Source organism: Triticum aestivum, chromosome 1D (genome assembly GCF_018294505.1).
Source record: "Triticum aestivum cultivar Chinese Spring chromosome 1D, IWGSC CS RefSeq v2.1, whole genome shotgun sequence".
In the NCBI taxonomy this organism is placed as follows: domain Eukaryota; kingdom Viridiplantae; phylum Streptophyta; class Magnoliopsida; order Poales; family Poaceae; genus Triticum; species Triticum aestivum.
The window spans coordinates 84704140-84729391 of record NC_057796.1 but is presented as its reverse complement, the minus strand read 5'-3'; positions in this window follow the sequence as shown (position 1 = coordinate 84729391).

The following is a 25252-nucleotide window of genomic DNA, read 5'->3' as shown; positions in this document are numbered from 1 at the left end:
TGCACTATTCACGTGCCATCGAGGAGAAAAAAATATTGTGTAGTACTAGGTGCCATCGAAGTGCACGACTCACTTACACACTGCATATCTCCATTTTCTTGCATGACATGCCACCTTGATGCTAGATCTCCCGCGTGTCATGGAGGCATAGAGTATGATTTTGTAAAATGGAGGCATATAGATGCCCCGCGTGTCGGCAAAAGGATGAACAAAGCTCATGTCTTAAACGAAAGAGTGGAAGAACATGAAGGAGCAACAAACCTCGGGGTGGAGCGTCTGCACTCATAATATTTTATATTATTCAGCGATATAAAATCAACCAAATCTCTCCACGTTCGTATACCATTCTATAGTATGAGAATAACTTTGAACGTAAGCCATTGATTCACTCTATCCAATGTTCATAGTTGGAAAATCAAAACAAAACCAAGCATTGGATCAACTCTTTTCTCGAGATCAACTCTTTTAGCACTTACCGCCTGCCCACCTAGCCCACCTATATATCCGCTCACGTGTGATGACCACATGAGCTATCCACTCCGATTGTATGTTTAAAAAATAAAGGTCGATAACTAACGCGGCACCTCGGGCCAACGCGGCCAGATCGCATTTTGCACGAGAAATTACACACCATGTTTCGTTGACATGTGATCCCGTTCCAACATGTCAGTGAGACGAGGGCGAGTCCTTTTGTACAATTTCCGAAAGGACGTGTAGGCCGGGGCGCCTCTTCGTGTACTGTGGCAAACTGGCAACCGTCCACCGACTCTTCGCCTTTCCCTCTCGATTTCGAACTGCTGTTCCACGCTCTTCCTCCCTCCTCCATTCGCCTTCACCCTTCCTTCTGCCATTGTTCGATCGTCTTCTCCATGGAGGGAACAAGCCGGAAACGACCCCGTTATTCTTGCCCCGATCTGAAAGATGACGTGGTGGGGGAACTCATTCATCGGTGCGATGTCATCACCTCGGCTAGCATGGCAGGTTTGTTCAAGCCCATTCTCGACTCAACTGATAACATCATTACAAGGAACCCAAGGGTCCAGGAGCGGTTTGATCTCCCCTATCTTCTTCGCCATGACCCTGCTCGCTGGCGAGCGGACGATGGAGACCTCGCCTTGTGCAAGTTGATGTCGCTTGATAATGATACGTGTGATGTCAAGATGCCATCGCTTAAGGGTAAGTCCTGGGCTGGCGCAAATGGAGATTAGGTTGTTTATATTGGGTACAATTGCAAGTGGGAACTTGTGAATGTGTACACTCGTCAGCGGATTCCACTTCCAAAAATCTTCGACTGCCCTGAGGTTGAGCACACAGATGATCTACGTACGTTCAAATACGATCATGGTGACTGTCGTCTACTGAAGATAGCAATTTGTCGACTTCCCAACCGCTCTTGGAATTACAAGAACTATCAAGTTGTTGCTATCTTCGACAAGCTTGTTGCCGTCCTTCGTGGTTCGACTGGATGGATATTGCTCAAAAAATCAGTTTCTATACACGGATGTGTACTGTGATGCAATTGAATACGAGGATCTTGTGTTTGCTGCCACCTCTCGTGGCACTGTTTTTGCATGGGATCCTCGTAGTTTCGGTTCGTTTGTCTTCCACCATAATTATAATTGTTTCATACACATGCATGCAGGTTAGCAAGTTTCCCTTTACTAATTAACCTTCTTCTTGTGTTTCCAAGGTCCTATGAACATTCCACCACCTATATTTGAAAAAATTTATAAGCAAGGGGGAGATGACGATGGTGATGATCATGAGCATAAGGAGGAGCAGAACTTATATACTCAGTGGCGCCTGGCAAATAATTCCGATGGATCACCTCTTCTTGTCTGTATACAGTGCACTCAGACTGTTACTACTGAGGAAACAGGTGTTGTCTCCCATGGTCGCCCTCTCCTGACCTATTCCAACACCCGTTGCATGGTATTCAGGACAGATACTAGTGTGCTAGCGCCAACACCTTCTCCCTGGTTCAGTATTGATAGTCTTGGAGCAAACTCGCTCTTCCTTGGACCAAACTATCCAATGATGGTGAAAGGCGATCCAGCTGCTGTTGAAACAATGTTACTACCATTTATGAGAAGCAACTGTATCTATACCTCGGACATTTCGGTGGTTCCCTGCCCTGGTCCTGATATATGCCGCTTCAGCCTGGATGATCAGTCCTGCGTTGCTCTCGATATTGACAATAGCTGGCCCTTCCCAGAGCACCTATGGTTCAAAGCAAGCGTTTCCAACGCCGAGGATTGGTTGAGTTGAAGTTCATTTCATTGCTTGTTATTTGTTGTGTGATGAAAACTTTAGTGTTTGCTAGAATGTTTTGTTGGAAATAATCTATAATCCAACATGTATCCTCGTTGTCGTTGTGTGTTGATGACTTGTTGTATTTAATGAATGGTACATTTCAGTTGCAAATGCATGTCATAGACTCAATTTATGAATGGTTTTCGAGTCACTTCTTGGAGTGTGAGTACCGTAGTAGTATAGCCAGCATCCGGTTAGTATATGAAGTTGCCACATCACATAGAGCCAACCTAATATTGGAGTATGCTAGCCCTCCACCGGCGCGCCGCTTCAAATGGCGGAGGAAGTGAGAGGTCGCGTCACCTTGTGTCCAGATGTGAGATGCCACGTGTACCGGATGAATGACTCCAAGTTCGACCATCGTGATGCTAGGTGCGAGCCCAGGAACACTGTTGGAGAGACCCCCCTCATAATTTTCCTGCATTGGTCGTTTGACTCATAGGATAGAATGCTATATGATTTTTTTCCTATGTAATCATGTTTTAATTGGCAATCTAGCATCCACTCCAACTTTTGTTTCACTTCCTTTGTTCCTACGAAGAGATTACTTGGTCTAAATGATGTACCGCTGCAAGAGCCGCCTATATTTATTAATCATGCTCTAAAAAGGTGGACCAGCTTTGGCTATAGTAGTACTGTACTAGGTTAGTAGGTGACCTTGCGCTTGGCTCTTCTCCTCTTCCGGAATTCTTAAACTAATGATGGTACTACAGTAGTACTTCTGGCAATCTGACACCAAATGAACTGCTGCACGTCGACCGCTTGTAAGCAAAAGTTTATCCTCGCGCTGCGAGCCACCGCGCACGCGTTGGCGAGGGAGAAGGCGTAGTATGCAAGCTTCTCGTCGTTCTGCGAGTTGACGGGACACATCAAAGTTATTTATTACTACTCTCTTCAAAAAGGGCCGACCATGTCCATGGCTACCATCCCGTGCTCTATCATTGAGTACGTGCACTATTCACGTGCCATCGAGGAGAAAAAAATATTGCGTAGTACTAGGTGCCATCGAATTGCACGACTCACTTACGCACTGCATATCCATTTTCTTGCATGACATGCCGCCTTGATGCTAGATTTCCCGCGTATCATGGAGGCATATAGTATGATTTTGTAAAATGGAGGCATATAGATGTCCTGCGTGTCGGCAAGAGGATGAACAAAGCTCATGTCTTAAACCAAAGAGTGGAAGAACATAGATTCCCCACGACCGAGAAGGAGAAACAAACCTTTGGGTGGAGCGTGTGCACTCATAATATTTTATATTATTCAGCGATATAAAATCAACCAAATCTCTCCACGTTCGTATACCATTCTATAGTATGAGAATAACTTTGAATGTAAGCCATCGATTCACTCTATCCTATGTTCATAGTTGGAAAATCCAAACAAAACCAAGCATTGCATCAACTCTTTTTTCGAGATCAACTCTTTTAGCACTTAACGCCTGCCCACCTAGCCCACCTATATATCCGCTCACGTGTGATGACCACAGGAGCTATCCACTCAGATTGTATGTTAATAATATAAAGGTCGATAACTAATGCGGCACCTCGGGCCAACGCGGCCAGATCGCATTTTGCACGAGAAATTACACACCATGTTTCGTTGACATGTGGTCCCGTTCCAACATGTCAGTGAGACGACGGCGAGTCCTTTTGTACAATTTCTGAAAGGACGTGTAGGCCGGGGCGCCTCTTCGTGTACTGTGGCAAACTGGAAACCGTCCACTGACTCTTTGCCTTTCCCTCTCGATTTGGAACTGCTGTCGCACGCTCTTCCTCCCTCCTCCATTTGCCTTCACCTTCCTTCTGCCATTGTTCGATCGTCTTCTCCATGGAGGGAACAAGCCGGAAACGACCCCGTTATTCTTGCCCCGATCTGAAAGATGACGTGGTGGGGGAACACATTGATCGGTGCGATGTCATCACCTCGGCTAGCATGGAAGGTTTGTTCAAGCCCATTCTCGACTCAACTAATAACATCATTACAAGGAACCCAAGGATCCAGGAGTGGTTTGATCTCCCCTATCTTCTTCGCCATGACCCTGCTCGTTTGCGAGATGACGACGGAGACCTCGCCTTGTGCAAGTTGACGCCGCTTGATAATGATACGTGTGATGTCAAGATGCCATCGCTTAAGGGTAAGTCCTGGGCTGGCGCAAATGGAGATTAGGTTGTTTATATTGGGTTCAATTGCGAGTGGGAACTTGTGAATGTGTACACTGTCAGCAGATTCCACTTCCAAAAATCTCCGACTGCCCTGAGGTTGAGCACATAGATGATCTATGTACGTTCAAATACGATAATGGTGACTGTCGTCTACTGAAGATAGCAATTTGTCGAGTTCCCAACCGCTCTTGGAATTACAAGAATTATCAAGTTGTTGCTATCTTCGACAAGCTTGTTGCCGTCCTTCGTGGTTCAACTGGATGGATATTGCTCAAAAAATCAGTTTCTATACACGGATGTGTACTGTGATGCAATTGAATACGAGGATCTTGTGTTTGCTGCCACCACTCATGGCACTGTTTTTGCATGGGATCCTCGTAGTTTCAGTACGTTTGTCTTCCACCGTAATTATAATTGTTTCATCCACATGCATGCGGGTTAGCAAGTTTCCCTTTACTAATTAACCTTCTTCGTGTGTTTCCAAGGTCCTGTGAATATTCCACCACCTATACTTGAAAAAATTTATAAGCAAGGGGGAGATGACGATGGTGATGATCACGAGCATGAGGAGGAGCATAACTTATATACTTAGTGGTGCCTGGCAACTAATTCCGATGGATCACCTCTTCTTGTCTGTATACAGTGCACTCAGACTGTTACTACTAAGGAAGCAGGTTTTGTCTCCCATGGTCGCCCTCTCCTGACCTATTCCAACGCCCGTTGCATGGTATTCAGAACGGATACTAGTGTGCTAACGCCAACACCTTCTCCCTGGTTCAGTATTGATAGTCTTGGAGCAAACTCGCTCTTCCTTGGACCAAACTATCCAATGATGGTGAAAGGCGATCCAGCTGCTGTTGACACAACGTTACTACCATTTATGAGAAGCAACTGTATCTATACCTCAGACATTTCGGTGGTTCCCTACCCTGGTCCTGATATATGCCGCTTCAGCCTAGATGATCAGTCATGCATTGCTCTCGATATTGACAATAGATGGCCCTTTCCAGAGCACCTATGGTTCAAAGCAAGCGTTTCCAACGCCGAGGATTTGTTGAGTTGAAGTTCATTTCATTGCTTGTTATTTGTTGTGTGATGAAAACTTAAGTATTTATAATATATCCTCGTTATCGTTGTGGGTTGATGACCTGTTGTATGTAATAAAATGATATGCCTGTGATAAACATACTAAATTTATGAATGGCTATCGGGTCGCTTCTCTGAGTGGGTGCTGCGACGAGGCAAAAATATATTTTCCGAATACATAATTGTACGTGCATTGCAACGGGTTATCGGATGAGGCCAATAACAATAGTACACTATTTGTACTAGCTTCACATGATGCACTATCTCTACGTCTATGTACATAATACAACAAGTTTTAAACTTGAGACCAGTCACCCATCCTCACAAAGAACACTTTTTAACCTAGCACCGACTCCAGGAAATTTGGCCACAGTGTGAGGTGGGCCATATGTTAATGTGTTCGCTGTACGTAACCAGCACCTCGAATCCTCGATACTACTACTATAAGTAGTACTAGGAGTAGTAGGGTGGCATGGGACAGAACAAGCATTCACGTCCTCGAGTACGACACACGCCACCAACACGACTTCCATCTGACACCATATTTCTTGGAGTCCGTGCTACAGCAATCTCTTCAACCTAGTCGTTTCTCTAACTCATCCATTGCGCGGTGGGCGAGGTGGGAGTTTGCCGATAGTCGGTTTCCTCAACTGCGGTCCCACTTGTAAGGCCAACTCCAACACACGACCCCAAACGGACCTCTATTTTGCCCGGATTATGTCTGTTTGGGTAGGGCAATGGGGTCGTGTCCGGGCCATTTCTCGGATGCGGTGGTCGTGCGCCGAACGCGCGACCGCATCCCGGCCGCATACATTTTTCTTTGCAAACACATATCTTTTTTTCATCATTGATTTTTTGGTACATGGAAATACATCACCAAAATTTTGACTAGAAAAGCATGACCAAAGAAAACAAGAACCACAATAATACGTTTTAGAAGATATCCAACTTCCATAACTGCTTCTGTAAGTTGGATTAGTGCCTTCTCGATGCATTCATTGTTGATCTGCGGAGGCTCGCTCTTGCGTGCTTCTTTCTTCTTCGAGTGTAAAGAAGTAGACGTGTCTAGCCTCTATTCTATCAAGTGCACTAGTCTCATCTCTAGCCTCTATGCTAGCTAAAAGTACTAGAACATCTACTAAATTGCGCTCTATCAATATATCGTTGTACTCTTCTTCCCAATACCAAAACTTGCATCCATTCTACACAATAAAATTTTAAGTTAGCACAACTAGTCTAATCTGAGAGCACAACCGAAGATTTAGTCGAGTTCTTCCTCCTTTTGCCGACACGTGGGACATCCAGCATCTAGGTCGTGTCATGCAAGAAAATAGAGTGGTAGGTGAAGCCACGTGATGTGCATCTTGGGTTAAACTGTAAATAGAATCTACTACTCTTGAGTAACTCCAAAAGCGGCCACCGAAGATCTTTATTGCATTTGTTTTTCATCACCAGCACGTCGAGGTGAAAGATGTGCAGGTTCAGTAGGTCCTCTTGCGTTTTCACTGACATGTGGGACCGCATATGAGCAAACAGATGATGGGCTCCGCGCGTCTGCTGGCTGGCTGAGAAGAGAGATAGAGGAGGGCTGAGCACAGACTCTAGGAAATTTGTTTGACGTACTCGATATAGTGGAGTAACCAGCCCCTCGATATAGTGGGGTGGCATGGGCCATAACTAGCATTCATCTCTAGCAGTATGGCACACGCCACCCACACGAGTCCCATCCGACACCAATTTTCTTGGAGTCCATGCTAGCTACAGCCATCTCTTCTCCCTCCTGTTTTCTCAGCCATCGCGCGGTGGGCGGGGTGGGGGTTTGCCGATAGTCGGTTTGCTCAACTGTGTTCCCACTTGTAAGTGAAAATGCAACACAGCACGCATTCCCCCTTGAGCGGCGTGCCGGACAAACCGTGTGGGGGTGCGACGCGAACACGGCAGGCTTTTCCCTTTGAACTTGTAACCTGTAAAATTTGGTTCTGCTCCATGGGGCGACCGATAGATAGAAATAACGATTTTCCCTAGAGTAATGAGAAGTTTGGTTCTGGCGCGGTTCATGCATGGAGTACGTAGGAAAATTATGAAGTTGATGCGAAAGGTAAGATAATTACTAGTAGTACCATATACTAATACATGGATTTGACGGAAAGATAAAGATACATATGGATCCATCAACGACATCCTCATGCCCTAGTGCACCGGGTCACCAACTGACGTATGAGGAGCAGTGGCGTTGGCGGCAAGCTCAACGTGCTTCTGAACAATGCCGTCCAAGGTTGCCCTGCAGTCCAAGAAGGCCAGCGTCCTATCGTCCTCCTCTTGCATGTAGTAGTCCTTGTGGACGATTTGCGCGTAGACGTGGGTGATTATGTCGATGGTGTCTTGCTGCACCAGGCGCTGCGCGGCGAGCGCGACCTCGAGGTGGACATTCTTCGGCGCGACGAGGGGCAGTCGCAAGGCCACCAGTGCGTCGAAGAGGTTGTCACCATAGAGCCCGTTGAGGGTGGCAGGCATCGCAGAGCCTAGGCGCGTGGCCTAGAGGCGTACGTCAAGGTCGTCCGCGAGCTTCTTGACGACGGTGAACTTGTCGAGGAAGCCGACGAGGACCTCGTCGAACCAGGAGACGAAGCTGTCGTCCAAGTGGCCCCTCGCCCTGGCGGCCTCAAGCACTACCTGAAGACGTTCCTCCGTGCCGGGCAGCAGGCCGGTGTCGTGGACCATCTGGGACAGCCGGCTGATGCTCGCGCTCATCGCCTCCATGGGTATAGCTTCTAGTCAACTGATCTTGCGATTGGAGTGATCACTCTTGCCCTTGGGTGCGTAGGTGCGTAGGATTTCGTAGATTGGACTGGCGGGAGCCTTTATATGAGAAGTGCAGACTGCGTTGAATTCACGTGTGTGTTGGCCATCTACTCACCCCTCTACTGCACCTGCCTTTGGCTGTATGACAGGTTGGCCAGCCACCAGTTGGACCCACGTGTCATACACCCAAAGGCAGGTGCAGTAAGTCAATGAAGTTGCGTCCCCCTCCGTGCCCATGCATGCTTTCAATGACTTGAGACTACCAAACATCACATGCGGTGGTTAGTTCATTGCATGTAATCCTATTAAGTAGCAAAAAGACATTAAGTTACCTCGCCGATAGGAATAAAACAATACACCATGTATTTATTTACAGAGGGAGTAGTACATTTTTTGTGACATGCATTACTAGATATTGCTAGTCAAATACTAAATCCAGATGGACGTGGTAGTACTACTAAATCCAGACGGTGGTGCTAGTACTACCAATGTAGTAGCACTGTACTACCCGTTGGTCAAATTATTACGTGCTGCTCCTCATAGTGAAGTGACAAGACCCTACGCCGGAGATGACACCTGAGTATAGGCGCCATGTTCGGCGTACCATAGTCAGCCTCACCGTCTGCAGTCACTATCATCATGGCTGTAGACCTAGCCTGCTTACAACTAGCCGTGTTCGACATAATTTCCCGTGCATAGATGCCCGTGCATTGCAGGGAACACCAAGATTGGGCGGTGGACGGCGCCGGCAGCGGCCATCGCGCCAGATTTTTCCATGGCCTTCTAGATGTGGTGGGGAGGAGATAAGGCTGATTGTGAGAGAAAAGGAGTTGTTTGTAAATAGGGAACAAGCGCGGGCATCTTTTTGCAAAACTGGAGAAGTTTGGTTTGTATGCGTCAGATCTAGATCCGACGGCTATTGGTGAAAGATGGCAGGCGCAACATCATCACCAACTCAGGACCTGTTTGATTCGCAGGATTTTGAAAACGCAGGAATAGGACACGGCAATATTACAAGTTTCAAACTGATATTACAAATGTTAGGAGTAATGATGCACCTACGAAGAGGGAATTACTAGGAAGTTTACATAAGAACTTTCGTTACTTTAGGTGGATGCAGCATTATCGTACAAACTAAAATCCACCGCCCTGACAAGTCACTAATGGGCAAATAAGTTTTCGAGTCTCTGGCCACTTGATGTTTCAAAAACAAATTCAGCTTCTGCGGAGACTTTGTCATTTAGGCTTAGACGCTTGCGGTGATCAGCACGCCATTCGTTGTGCCAGAGAACGCCAAACCTCATTACCTTGAGCACACTTGCCTCCAGAAGAAAGAACCTGGCCAATTTAATCTCAGATGTGCTGCCTTGGTAGTCGATCAAATCAATTTCTGTAAGATGGAGATCAAGGCATTCGATGAGATTGTTATAGTGCAACACATTTTCACTTTCGGGTCTTTTTTTATCTGCAAAAGAAGAGAACATATTAGAGCAGCTGGCTGTATAAGATTGTCGTGTCATCAAGAGGTACCAATATCATTCGCTCATACGATAGGGTTGGCTGGCTAGTGATATTTTTTCACTCTCTCTTTCTCTTTCCTCTCATTTACCTAGGAGTACGTGAAGAGCTTGGGAATTTGTTGCCTTCCACTATGTGGCCGATGCCATATTTCGCAAAAGTATGCCACATAATACGCATCGATGTCAAATCAAAAGATTTTGGCACCGCTCTTGCGATGTGAGAGAGTTGGCACCCCTGTGCACTCAGACCCACATGTATAAACAAATCAATCAAACCAACAACACCAGCCTCCCACTCTCCCAAACAAGTGTTTTTTATTGCCTCAGTCCTCTCTCTCCCACGCAAGTGTTTTTTCATTGCATGAGTTAATTTGGCACCGTAGCAAAGTAGGTGATCCAGATTGGGGCACCAGGTGAGCAATGGAGGGGCATCGATGCCAAATGCATCACAAGTGAATTTGGCACGTGTTTTGGCCTACATAGTGGAGGGCCGTTATAGCCCACTTTTGTACTACCTCTTATTTAGTATAAAATTTTGACCATATATTTATGTAAGAAAATGCCAATGCATGTCACTAAAAATTACACCATTTGAAATTATGTTCAAATACGACTCCAACGATATAGTTCTTAGTGACATGCATTAACATTTTGTCAGTTAAATCTATGGTCAAATTTTCATACTACAAAATAGGAAGAGTAAACCAGGATGGAGGTAGTACTTGCTCTTAGGGTAACCATAGAGTTACTGGAGTAGTCTAAGTTACTTACCACTATGACTAGCCTAGGCTACTATAGTAGTACAACAAAAAAACGTTGCAGGTGATCACGTAAGAAAAAATACTAAAAACATTTCTTTCGGTGCAGTGCGTAGATGCAGTTTTGAACACTACACTTGTCATCATAATTTGGGAAAATTACGAAAAATTTGAGCTACGTTGTGATTACCGTTTACTAATAGGAAAGAAGTTTCACCTCGATGAGTAGCTTCTCCGTGCACGGAAAGCATGTAAGGAATCCAACAACTTGATCCAGATTGGGGCCGATAGATTTTATTGCCAAGATCTTCACTGTGCGCATAGACTGGGTCAAGCTTGTAGGAATCATTTTATGGAATACGGTCGTAAATACATCAAGAAGAAATAAAAAAAATGTGAATTTCAATAAGACGGAGAAGAAGATGAGTGATGTACCTGAACGATTACGGATCCAATAAAGAGTTCGGAGAATTTGGCAGACGAGTGCACCAACGCTGTCAGTTTCGACGCGTCAATGACCCTAATTTTTGTTGGACCTTCTAGATCCGATACAAGCAATCTCTCAAGGAAAGGCGCATTCTCAATGACCATAACGTGGAACAGTTGGAGTGATCTCTTCCCAATTGATGTCTTGTTGCGGGGCCAGCAAGACACATAAATCCATCGGAGATTCGTCGAGGCGATGTGGAGGCTAATGAACCCGTGGATCTGCTCAAGACAAAGGTACTCGAGCCCAGTACAGCTGTGGAGCAGGAGCTCCATAGCCTTCTTCGAGATGACAACGTCAAAAAGGTCAAGCTGCTTGAGTTGAGGGAGAAGAAGGGCGGACGCGGCATTAATCTGGGGAAGATAGCAGGAGCTGAAGCTGGCGCATCGCAGCGTTGGAGCGAGGTGGAGCGCGGACGGCGGCAGAGAGCGACATCATCCAGCTTCAAAGCTGAGCTCCTCGAGCTGATCTAGGGCGGGGGATAAGAACCACTCGTCGAACTTGGGTTGGACCTTGCAGTTGGTACTGAACATGCGGACGTCAAGGCGTCTGGCTGGCCCAGGGTGCGATAAAAGGATCTTGGGGACTGCCGCCATGCATTTGCAATCCCCGTCGCAGAGGCAGCTGTTGACAGTGAGGTTGAGGGGAGACGGCGCCAGAGGGTGTGCCACCGCCGGGAGAGCAGGGTGGTCTACACGGCAGATTTGGTGGGGAGGAGGCCGATGATGACGAGCAGCATGTCGTCGGGGAGGCTGCTGATGAAGTCCAGGCTCGCCGGATGCGGTTTTGGCTCGAGCCGCCTCCGCTTGTTGGTTGCCTCGCCGTCCATCTCAACCGGCGGCGACGCCGGTGTACACGTGTGCTAGTGTGTGTTGTGTGCTGGGTGTGCGCGAGTGCGTCCTTCTGTGCATGTCGCCGCGTAGTGGTGAATTGTGCGCGAGTGCGTCCTCCACGCGGAAGAAGTGTGTCCTCAATGCGCCCTCAGTTTACTAGCGTGTGGGGTGCTACCTCGAGTGGTTTCAACTTTGTTTACTTCACCGCGTGTCAGATGGGCCTCTAGTTTAATTATTTTCACCCACTGCCACATGGGCCATCACACGAAGATACAGAACATGAGCTGACAAGGCAGCATGTGGACTGGTTGACCAGTCAACTAAACAATATACGGAGCTATACGCTGACACAGTGAGCGTATAATCCGTCGGTATAGAGTGTTCGTGTGAGAGGGGAGGCCCGTGAGAGATAGCAAAGAGAGAAAGAGCTACTCCCTTCGTTCGATAATGTAGTTCCAACATTTTTTTAAAAGTCAAACTTTTGAAACTTTGACCAAGTTTATAAAGAAATTACTTATATCTACAATACCAAAGATATATGATAGTATGAAGTAAGTACATGTTGTGATGAATCTAATGATCTTTCCAGATGTAAATGTTTTTCTCCACATATACCTGGTCAAACTTTTCTAAGGTTTGACTTTTCAAAACATCCATATGCTTATGGACGTGAGAGAGTCCCTAACTAGAGAGAGAGAGAGAGAAATAGAAAGAGTGAGTGAAAAAGTGTGTGTGATGTGTGAAAGAGACATGGACAACACTCGATAAAAGTCGAGAAAAAACGTGTGTGTCTTATGCAAACATATCACAGATGCATCTTCGACAACGGAAGCAAGGTGAGGAGATAGTGTGTGGTTGTTTGCATCCGAGAGAGCAAGACCCCCAGCATGTGGACAAGAGGGGTCTGACAAACAAGGGAGAGAGGTCGAGAGAGACGTACGGAGAAAATGCAGACATGAGGAGGAGAGAGTGTATGTTTGTCATAGAGAGATCCCCTGGAGATCGTGATGGGACTACATGGGTGGGAGATCGAGTGACAAGGTGTGTGCGCGATAGAAGATACCCCGAGAGATATCGAGATAGACGTATGGATGGAAGGAGACAATACGTGTGTTCCTGATGGCTAGTGAGAGATAATCATACTTAGGGGGAGTGCTTGCGCCTATGATGGAGTGAGGGATTATGGTACTTATTAGGGGGTGCGTGTCACATAGAGAGAGAACAAGGGCGGAGAGTGTTGGATGGGTCTATATGTATAGCACGAGCGAGACATGTGTATGTGTAAACCAGGGAGATATAAAGTTTGAGAGAGATTGAGGAGCCCCGATAAGGCTGAGTGGTGCGTCAGATAGCTGAGAGGGGGAAAGAGATATTCCATCCGCTCGATAATGCAGTGCATGTAACTTTTTTAGACGTCAAACTTTGGAAACTTTGATCAGGTTTACACAAATGTTATTTATATCTTCAATACCAAAGATACATCATATGAAACTACATCTCATGGTGAATCTAATGGTATATGTTTGCCGTTCCAGATGTAATTGTTTTTCTCCACGTACATGGTCAAACTTTGTGATGTTTGACTTCTCAATAAATCAATATGCTATGGACTGAGGAGAGTGCCTAAGTCGAGAGGGATCAAGTGCGTGTGAAGGAGAATGAGTAAGTGTGCAAAAAGAGTATGTGTGTGAAAGAGAAAGTGACAACAAACGATTAATTAGAGAGAGTGTGTGTTTTTTTCGTTTCTTAGGCGAACATATCACGCATGCATCTCCGAGATAGAAAAGCGAGGCGAGGAGATACATGAAGATAGCTAGTGTGTGATTGTTTGCAACGGAGAGAGACACCCCTATAGCACATGTCCAATAGAGGTCTGGCCAACAAGGAACAAAGGTCAAGAGGGACACATGGAGAACATGGACGCATGGGGAGGGCGAGAGGGTGTGTTTGTGATAGAGAGAGCCCCTCGAGATCGTGAGGGGACTATATGGGTGGGAGATCGAGGGAGGTGCGTGCGCGATAGAAAGATGCCCCGAGAGAAATCGAGATAGACCATGCACATGTTTGTGATGGAGACTACGATTAGCTAGTCATATACATATAGGGGGGACTACGTGTGCCTACAATTGAGTGAGAGACCATCATACTTGGCTAGCCAGGCATGAGATTGTGTGTGTGTGCATGTGAGATGGAGAGAGAACGAGGGAGAGAGATAGAGTTTTAGATGGGCCTATCGAGTGCAAGTGAGATATGCATGTGTATGTGTGACCCAGGTAGATGGAGAGTTTGAGAGAGGGGGGGAAGAGCTCTGAGACGACAGAGTGGTGCGTGAGAGAGTTACGGGCAACGAGCCAAGGAATTTGTGTGTATACGATGAGTGCACCCAAGATATCTAGCTTGGACTAGAGAATCATACATAGTGTGCGAGAGAGACCTATAGATGGAGTATATATGCATGCGAACTAGAAAGACCCCCCCCCCACCCCCGCACACACACAAAGAGAGAGAGAAATGGAGAGAAAGAGAGGACCAACAAGGTTTGTGTGTTGGATGCGTGCGACAGAATTGAAGATTGTCGGCGAGAGAGAGAGCAGGAGTCCGGGAGAGGGGGAGGTCGTGTTTTATGCATTAAAGACTGATATAAACCATGTTTCGATATAAACTTGTATTCAAATATTTAAATTGGAGAACACATTGTCTGCAATCCACACATGAACGGATATATGCGTATATCAAACAAGTTCATTAATTTGACTTTCAACATGTTCATGGAGTACTATAATACTGTACAACATGCTATTCGATTGAGGTGTTCAATTTTGGATTTAGTTCACTATTTTGACCTGGTGAACGAGCTATTTCATTGAATCGAGATATTTCATTTTGGGTTTGATTGCCGTTTTTGAGTGGGTCAACTATTTGTCATATAGTAAATCGCTAGCAACGAGCATGTAAAAACACATTACTCCCGAGCATCATCTCTCCATCTAAAAAAGAAGTGGCAAGCTAATATTTCTAAATTTGATTTGAATCGACTTTTTTTGAGCTTGATTCGAATCGACTTGGTAAGGTAGACGTGGATGCTCGTTCTCCCAAATTTTGAACGAACCGTTAAACATCCTCTGCTCGGTGGAATTCGCCCGAACCAATAAATGGGAGACGCGAAATTACCGTCCTATGTGGGAGACGCATTAATTGGCCTATTGTGCATCGAGGGTAGGTTCATAACTTCATCCAAGCACGCCTTCTCCTCAGCCGAAATGACATGTGTCGAATAATTCATAAACCATGGTCGGCAAAACACGCTCTCCTCGCCCGAAATAGCTCGCGTCCACTATTTCAAAACACGCTCTCCTTGCCTGAAATCGCTCGCGCCCACTATATTTCAAAACACGCCCTCCTCGCCCAAAATCGCTCCCGCCCATTATTTGGGGAGAAGCAAAGTTACTCTACTATCCCCGACCCTCAGTACACAGACCCAAGCCGAGAAGCCTAAAGGCAGGGGTAGAACTGTAACTCCCCCTTACATTTCAGACAAATGCGTCCGTAAAACATGGTTCCACTCCCCTCCCAATTCCCCCCGCCCCATTCATACCTCGTGGGCGCCAAATCACCTTCTCCCCGGAAGCTCCCTTCTCCCGAGCCGCGAAACCTTAGCCCCTCCTCCATGGAGCCCCCACCGCACCAATTTCATAGCCGCCCTCCTCCCTAACACCGGAGACGCTGTCCATTTGCCGTCGTGCACTGGGCCGTGTGCCTCTTACTCCATGCTGCTGGAGCTGCCTCGACGACGGCCGCGTGAACCGTACCGGAGCCGATTCACCCTCTCCGTTGTTCACGGCGCCGGAGCGGCTCCAACTTCGGATCCGTCCAGAGTCCCGGCGCTGCTTCCCTGTAGCCGTCGACCGTCGTGACATCGCTGTTTCCCTGCCGCTGGTGGCCACCGCAACCGCGCCGGCCTCACCGACTCGGCAGCTGGACCTGCCTACTTCACCATGCCGCCAGATAGGTCACACCCTCATCTCAAATCACTTTATTTAGGAGTCAGTTGTCTGAATTTTTATTCTGGGTCAGTCGATTCCCAATGGGAAGCAGCACCCCTCGAGGCGGCGGAGCTCCTAGGCTGCCGGTTGGCTGGTGTCTAACGTAAGGGTGCAGGGCCGCAAGTTCGCCGCGGAAGCAGCGCTTAGATGGCTATCTTAGAGTTGCGTCGGTTCAAGGTACTGCCCCCGCCGGATATGGATGACGGGGAGTCTTTATGGATTGGCCCGGGGCGGCGCAACCACGGCAGTGCAGGGGGCGGGGAGCGGGGTTTTGGCCGGGGCCACGGACGGCGGAGGCAAGCTGCTCTGCCGTTGGTCGCTGGCTCTTCAGGGAAGATTCCTAACAGTGTCAGCCGGGAGGCACAAGACGGCCATCAAGCCATCTGGCGTAGATCGGACAGTACCAAAATAAAATAAAATTGTGTGACGCTAATTTAGTCTCAGTCAACAGACGTGTGACCACTCTCGTACCTTGTTGTTGATCTCTTAGTGTATTTCTTCAGATCAAAGAGATGTGTCGTTCTTAACATTATGCGTTATCTGCATCTTCAGCCACACCGTCTTCTGACTCACCGCAGCTGCTCCAACAAGGGAAGCATACACCAGAAGGGAGCTATAGTCCCCACTCAACAGTTCCCTGCATCGAATGCGCGTGCCCGACATGGACAGCCACAACAACTGCAGGGCCATCGACAAGTCAGCACATGATGCTCACTCCTATGGATGGCGGCCAGATAGGTTGTACCCTCATCTTACTTGTGTGCAACATTTATGGCTTTGTTATTCATCTAAGCATGGAAAATAGATTATCACATTTCACTGTATATTCATGCTGATCTCTTACGGGTCTTGTTCAGGAGTTAACGTTGTTCCATAGTTCAGCTAAGATACTTGTTCTTTAGGTAACGTTGTTCCATAGTTATCATCCATCAGCCAATGCTATCCCACAGGCTGATGATTATAGTATTATACCACTTCTAGTATTACCTATGTTGTTTAATACTTTTGTGTGCCATCTAGTTAATCTCTAGTACAAACAATACATATTCTGTAGCTTTCATCTCAGTTCCCCCTTTAGTTTTTGAGACCTGTTGCTGCTAGTTAACCCCAGTCCTACTATTTATGTCGTCTCCTACAGGCACTCATTATATAAATCTAACTACTAGTTGTCTTCCATGCATGTCAGATATAATTGCACACACTGATATATCCACAAGAACCTCATGGAGCAATGTAAAGGCCAATAAACATGATGTCAATGATACCCAATATGATGGAACATGTAAAGGCAGTTCTTCAGAAGACTTGCAGAAAGATGTTGAATCCTCTTCACCCCACAAGGTCCTTGCTCTATCGCAATGCCATCTGCTTAATTTGGACATCATGCTTCTGAATATCTTATGCATTGTTATTCATCAGTATGTACTTCATCTATCTACCATACCATGTTTTTTTACATTGAAGTGCTGTTCTAGTGCTCTGTTGCAATGCCATCTTAGTTTCCCAATCATACACGTGTATGTTGCCTTGGTTTTTCTGTACGTATTCCGCTAGCATACAGTTTTACATTCAACTAGTGCTTTTTTTACTGTGTTTTCCTGTCGTATCCCTAGCTCTTACACCATACCCCCTCCGTGCGGATTACATGTTGCCGAAATGGATAAAAGGGATGTATCTAGAGCTAAAATACGCCTAGACCCATCCATTTTTCTCCGGATGGAGGGAATACATGTCAATATGTCATGCCTTTCTATTCTTCGGTACCTATTCCATCTCTCTGCTGTCGCATGTTTTATAATTGAAGCACCATTCTTCTATACAAGGCATGCAAGGGGAAGACGACTATGTTAGAATCTGAAGGGTTACAAACCCGGTCTTTGCAAAAGATCCAAACGCCAGGAGATAATAAACCAACTCCAGTTTTTATGGATACTACTCCAGAACAGAGAAACCCAACTCCTACTGATAATAAGCAGATTCCAGTGGCCAAAGAACTAGTCCGCTCCAGTCCAGCAAAAATATGTCAACTCCATTCTAAGAAGCGTGTGCATATCCTTGCATCATGAAATTTTATAGCATGCTGATCATATTTTCTACATGTTTCTTACCCATCTCTCTTTTAGAAAATAAGCTTAACAGATAGAACAATTTCTGCACTGGTATCGTCTGTGAGGAAAGATTCTTGCAGGAATTCTCTGTACTCCAATGCAGATGTAAGTACCTGCTGTATATCACTATATTTTTACATCAGCAAGTATTTTTTTAGTCAGCGTGAATCCAACCTTTATCTGATCTAAATTTAGTTGTAGCAAAATGTATGATTAAAGGCCACAATGTTGATCTTTGTAAGGAAAACTGCCTGGTAGTTTTGCATCATGAGCTGCATGAGTGTACTATCTCATATCAGTGGGTTTGATTACTTTGGTTCTGCAGTGGGTTTTCGGTGTTTTTTTTACTGTGTTGTCCTGTTGTGTCCCTAGCTCTTACATCATACTCCCTCTGTCCGGATTACATGTTGCAGAAATGGATAAAACTGGATGTATCTAGAACTGAAATACGCCTAGACCCATCCATTTATTTTCGGATGGAAGGAATACATGTCAATATGTCATGCCTTTCTATTCTTCAGTACCTATTCCATCTCTGTTGTAGCATGTTTTATAATTGAAGCACCATTTTTTCTATATAAGGCATGCAAGGGGAAGACGACTATGTTAGAATCTGAAGGGTTACAAACCAGGTCTTTGCAAAAGATCCAAACGCCAGGAGATAATAAACCAACTCCATTTTTCATAGATACTGCTCCAGCATAGAGAAACCCAACTCCCACTGATAATAAGCAGATTCCATTGGCCAAAGAACTAGTCCGCTCCAGTCCAGCAAAATAATGTCAACTCCATTCTAAGAAGCGTGTGCGTATCCTCGCATCATGAAATTTTATAGCATTCTGATCATATTTTCTACATGTTTCTTACCCATCTCTCTTTTAGAAATTAAGGTTAAATGATAGAAGATTTCCTTCATTGGCATTGTATTCGAGGAAAATATCTTGCGGGAATTCTCTGTGCTCCAATGCTGATGTAAGTACCTGTTGTATATCACTATATTTTTGCATCAGCATGTATTTTGTTAATCGGCATGAATCCAACCTTTTTCTGATCTAAAATTTGTTGTAGCAAAATGTTAAAGGCGCCAATGTTGATTTTTGTAAAGAAAACTTCCTGGTGGTTTTGCATACTGAGCTGCATGAGTGTACTATCTCATATCAAGCACATTACTGAATTGTAGTGCTGCTCTGGTTGCCCATTCATTCATTGTGTCAATGTTGCTTTCGTATTACCTTACCTGGCTGATGATAGCTATGCCATATTGTGTTAATTTGGTGTTGGCTAGTTGCCCAAACGTTCGTTGTGCCAATGTTGCTTTCCTATTATCTGACTTGGCCAATGATAGCAATGCTAGTGTCTTAATTTGGCGCAGGGTGCTGAAGATAAGAAGACAAACTCTGAAAACAGCAAGGCAACCCCATTGTTTCTTTCCAATAAATCTAGGCCAGGTAATATGCCAATAACTCATGATTAATCTGCTTGGTTCCCCTCCTAATTTATGTTATGATGCAGTGGTCGAGACAATCTCCACTATCAATAATACAAGCCTGCCAAAATCGCCATCTGAATCTGTTCAGTATCCTCTGTCTCAAATGCAACGGAAAAAATGTATGTTTGTGAACCATTTAATGGCTGAAGGAATGATGGAAATGGTGGAGGAATCAGAGGTGCAGAGTCGTGCGACACAACAACTAATCAATGTTTTCAGAGAGAGTGTAGCAAAGCAGCAAGAACTTGCCCACATGCTTATGGGCGTCATCCGTGCTGAGGTTGCAGATTGTGACGTTGTAGATCATTACGTTCTGTTCATTTATTTGCACTGGCATCAATCTTTGATTGCCCAGTGGATGTAATTTCCTGTAATATATGCTAGATGTGCAACGTTTTTCCCTGTATGCCGTACCTTTGCTTGATCAGTTTTGGTCCTGTGCATAATTGCTCGTCGTAATGGGCTCAAATTATCTAATTTGGCCTAAAGACATGTACGAACTTTGGTGGGCCCATTAAGTTAATGGGACGTTACCAGGCCGAAAGTTAATGGTCGGCCCTCTTAACTACCAGGTCGTTAACAGGCTGACATCGAAGCGGGCAACAGGTGGGCCCAATTGATTTCATGGGCCGTTAACAGGCCGTTACTAAGTTCGGGCTACATATGGCCCAACTATACTGTGGGCCTTTAGCATGCCGAAAGAGACAACGGGCTTGTACTGGACCATGTAGAGCATGGGCCGCTAAGAGGCCGAAAGTCAGGTCGTATTGTAAATGGCCCAACTGTGTTGTGGGCCTTTAGCAGGCCGAAAGAGAAACCGGGCTGGTATTGGACCATGAAGGGCATGGGCCGTTAAAAAGGCCAAAACTCAGGTCCGACTACAAATGGCCCAACTGATTTATGGTCCGTTAACAGGCTGAAAGGCACACATGGCCGGGAATTGGCCCAACACTTAAATGGGTTGCTAAAAGGCCAAAACTCAGGTCCGACTACAAATGGCCCAACAGATATATGGGCCGTCACCAGGCTGAAAGACACATCGGGCCGGAAATTGGCCCAACACTTAAATGGGTCGCTAAAAGGCCGAAACTCAGGTCCGACTACAAATGGCCCAACTGCTTTATGGGCCGTCAACAGGCTGAAAGACACACCGGGCCGGAAATTAGCCCAATATTTAAATGGGTCGCTAAAAGGCCGAAAGATGTACATCGTCAAAATTGGCCCATCCACTGAATAGGCCGTTAACAGGCCGAACTCTCATCAGGCCGATATTGAGCCCAAATATATAGCGGGCTGTTAACGGGCTCGAACTGACGATGGGCTAAAATGGTGTCAAATCTTTAACGGGCCGTTGACGGGCTGAATTGGCACATCTCGTATGGGCCGTGGGCTTAAATGGACCTGACACAAGTAGGCCTTATATGGGCCGGCCTGCTATTTTTTACTGGGCCGGCCTTTTTCACCGGAATGGGCCACTGTTGGGCCGTGCCACGTGTTGACCTATCATAGGCGCCTCCTGTCCAATGAGTGGATGACATCTGTCCCAACGGTGAGGCAACACGTGTTTCCTCTGGCCAATGATGATTTTACACGTGGAAAATCCCCATTGGTCCGGGCTGTTAACGGGTTATCGGATCCAAAACTAGACCCGATAGCTTAACGGTGTTCTGTTACGGTGGATGCCACGTGTCGGTCACCCTTGACGAAAGCACTTTTGTGACGCGCGATTTATCGTCATGGAAGTGGACACTTCCGTGATGATAATTTTGGTAATGTCATGGAACACTTCTACCACAGCACAGGTATGACTATCTAGATTCTGTCATAAATTTGTCATGGATGTACATGCATGACAGAAAACGTGACCTGCTGTGACAAACACGTATCATCACGGATGTGTCTTTTTTTGTAGTGATGGTCAAGTAACATGACCTCCAGAACAGGATTACCGTACCACTCTGGTGCGGATCTTACTATGGTTGACCTACGAGGTTCGGTAGTAACTTGATCAGAAGTTTCATGATCATCATCATTAGCTTCCTCACTAATTGGTGTAGGAATCACTGGAACTGATTTCTGCGATGAACTACTTTCCAATAAGGGAGGAGGTACAATTACCTCATCAAGTTTTATTTTCCTCCCACTCACTTCTTTCGAGAAAAACTCCTTCTCTAGAAAGGATCCATTCTTAGCAACGAATATCTTGCCTTCGGATATGTGATAGAAGGAGTACCCAATAGTTTCCTTTAGGTATCATATGAAGACGCATTTCTCTGATTTGGGTTCGAGCTTATCAGGTTGAAACTTTTTCACATATGCATCACAGCCCCAAACTTTAAGAAACGTCAACTTAGGTTTCTTGCCAAACCACAGTTCATATGGTGTCGTCTCAACTGATTAGATGGTGCCCTATTTAACGTGAATGCAGCTGTCTCTAACGCATAACCCCAAAACAATAGTGGTAAATCGGTAAGAGACATCATAGATCGCACCATATCTAATAAAGTACGGTCACAATGTTCGGACACACCATTACATTGTGGTGTTCTAGGTGGCGTGAGTTGCGAAACTATTCCACATTGTTTCAAATGAAGACCAAACTCATATCTCAAATATTCACTTCCACGATCAGATCGTAGAAACTTTATTTTCTTGTTACGATGATTTTGTACTTCACTCTGAAATTCTTTGAACTTTTCAAATGTTTCAGACTTATGTTTCATTAAGTAGATATAACCATATCTGCTCAAACCATTTGTGAAGGTCAGAAAATAATGATACCCGCCGCGAGCCTCAACACTCATCGGACCGCATACATCAATATGTATTATTTCCAATAAGTCAGTTGCTCGCTCCATTGTTCCGGAGAACGGAGTCTTAGCCATCTTGCCCATGAGGCATGGTTCACAAGCATCAAGTGATTCATAATCAAGTGATTACAAATGCCCATCAACATGGAGTTTCTTCATGCGCTTTACACCAATATGACCTAAACGACAGTGCCACAAATAAGTTGCACTATCATTATTAACTTTGCATCTTTTGTCTTCAATATTATGCATATGTGTATCACTACGATCGAGATTCAATAAACCATTCACCTTGAGTGTATGACCACAAAAGGTTTTATTCATGTAAACAGAATAACAATTATTCTTTGACTTAAATGAATAACCGTATTGCAATAAACATGATCCAATCATAATATGCTCAACGCAAACACCAAATAACATTTATTTTAGGTTCAACACTAATCCCAAAGGTAAAGGGAGTGTGCGATGGTGATCTTATCAACCTTGGAATCACTTCCAACACACGTTGTCACCTCGCCCTCAACTAGTCTTTGTTCATTTTTGTAACTCCTATTTCAAGTTACTATCATAGCAACTGAACCAGTATCAAATACCCAGGGGCTACTATGAATACTAGTAAAGTACACATCAATAACATGTATATTATATATAGTTTTGTTCACTTTGCCATCCTTCTTATCCGCCAAATACTTGGGGCAGTTCCGCTTCCAATGACCAGTCCCTTTGCAGTCTCAGGCTTAGGTCCAGACTTGGGCTTCTTCACTTGAGCAGCGACTTGCTTGCCGTTCTTCTTGAAGTTCCCCTTCTTCCCTTTGCCCTTTTTCTTGAAACTAGTGGTCTTGTTAACCATCAACACTTGATGCTCCTTCTTGATTTCTACCTCCGCAGCCTTTAACATCGCTAAGAGCTTGGGAATTGTCTTATCCATCCCTTGCATATTATAGTTCATCATGAAGTTCTAGTAACTTGGTGATAGTGACTAGAGAACTCTGTCAATCACTATCTTATCTGGAAGATTAACTCCCACTTGATTCAAGCGATTGTAGTACTCAGACATTCTGAGCACATGCTCACTGGTTGAGCTATTCTCCTCCATCTTGTAGGCAAAAATACTTGTCAGAGGTCTGATACGTCTCCAACATATCTATAATTTATGAAGTATTCATGCTATTATATTATCTGTTTTGGATGTTTATGGGCTTTACTAAACACTTTTATATTATTTTGGGACTAACCTATTAACCGAAGGCCCAGCCCAAATTGATGTTTTCTTGCCTATTTCAGTGTTTCGAAGAAAAGGAATATCAAACGGAGTCCAAACGGAATGGAAACCTTCGGGAGAGTTATTTTTGGAACGGAAGCAATCCAGGAGACTTGGAGTAGACGTCAGGGAAGCTTCGAGGAAGCCACGAGGCAGGGAGGCGCGCCCTACCCCCTGGGCACGCCCCCACCCTCGTGGGCCCCTCGTGGCTCCCCTAACCGACTTCTTTCGCCTATATATATCCATATACCCTAAAAACATCATGGAGCAGAATAGATCGGGAGTTCCGCCGCCGCAAGCCTATGTAGCCACAAAAACCAATAGGGACCCTGTTCCGGCACCCTGCCGGAGGGGGGGAACCCTCACCGGTGGCCATCTTCATCATCCCGGCGCTCTCCATGACGTGGAGGGAGTAGTTCACCCTCGGGGCTGAGGGTATGTACCAGTAGCTATGTGTTTGATCTCTCTCTCTCTCTCGTGTTCTTGATTCGGCACGATCTTGATGTATCACGAGCTTTGCTATTATAGTTGGATCTTATGATGTTTCTCCCCCTCTACTCTCTTGTAATGGATTGAGTTTTCCCTTTGAAGTTATCTTATCAGATTGAGTCTTTATGGATTTGAGAACACTTGATGTATGTCTTGCATGCGCTTATTTGTGGTGACAATGGGATATCACATGATTCACTTGATGTATGTTTTGGTGATAAACTTGTGGGTTCCGTGACCTTGTGAACTTATGCATAGGGTTGGCACACGTTTTCGTCTTGACTCTCCGGTAGAACCTTTGGGGCACTCTTTGTTACTTTGTGTTGGTTTGAATAGATGAATCTGAGATTGTGTGATGCATATCGTATAATCATACCCACGGATACTTGAGGTGACATTGGAGTATCTGGGTGACATTAGGGTTTTGGTTGATATGTGTCTTAAGGTGTTATTCTAGTACGAACTCTAGGATAGATCGAACGGAAAGAATAGCTTCGTGTTATTTTAATACATACTCTTGAATAGATCGATCAGAAAGGATAACTTTGAGGTGGTTTCGTACCCTACAATAATCTCTTCGTTTGTTCTCCGCTATTGGTGACTTTGGAGTGACTCTTTGTTGCATGTTGAGGGATAGTTATATGATCCAATTATGTTATTATTGTTGAGAGAACTTGCACTAGTGAAAGTATGAACCCTAGGCCTTTTTTCCTAGCATTGCAATACCGTTTACGCTCACTTTTATCATTAGTTACCTTGCTGTTTTTATATTTCAGATTACAAAAACCTATATCTACCATCCATATTGCACTTGTATCACCATCTCTTCACCGAACTAGTGCACCTATACAATTTACCATTGTATTGGGTGTGTTGGGGACACAAGAGACTCTTTGTTATTTGGTTGCAGGGTTGTTTGAAACAGACCATCTTCATCCTACGCCTCCCATGGATTGATAAACCTTAGGTCATCCACTTGAGGGAATTTGCTACTGTCCTACAAGCCTCTGCACTTGGAGGCCCAACAACGTCTACGAGAAGAATGTTGGGTAGTAGACATCAAGCTCTTTTCTGGCGCCGTT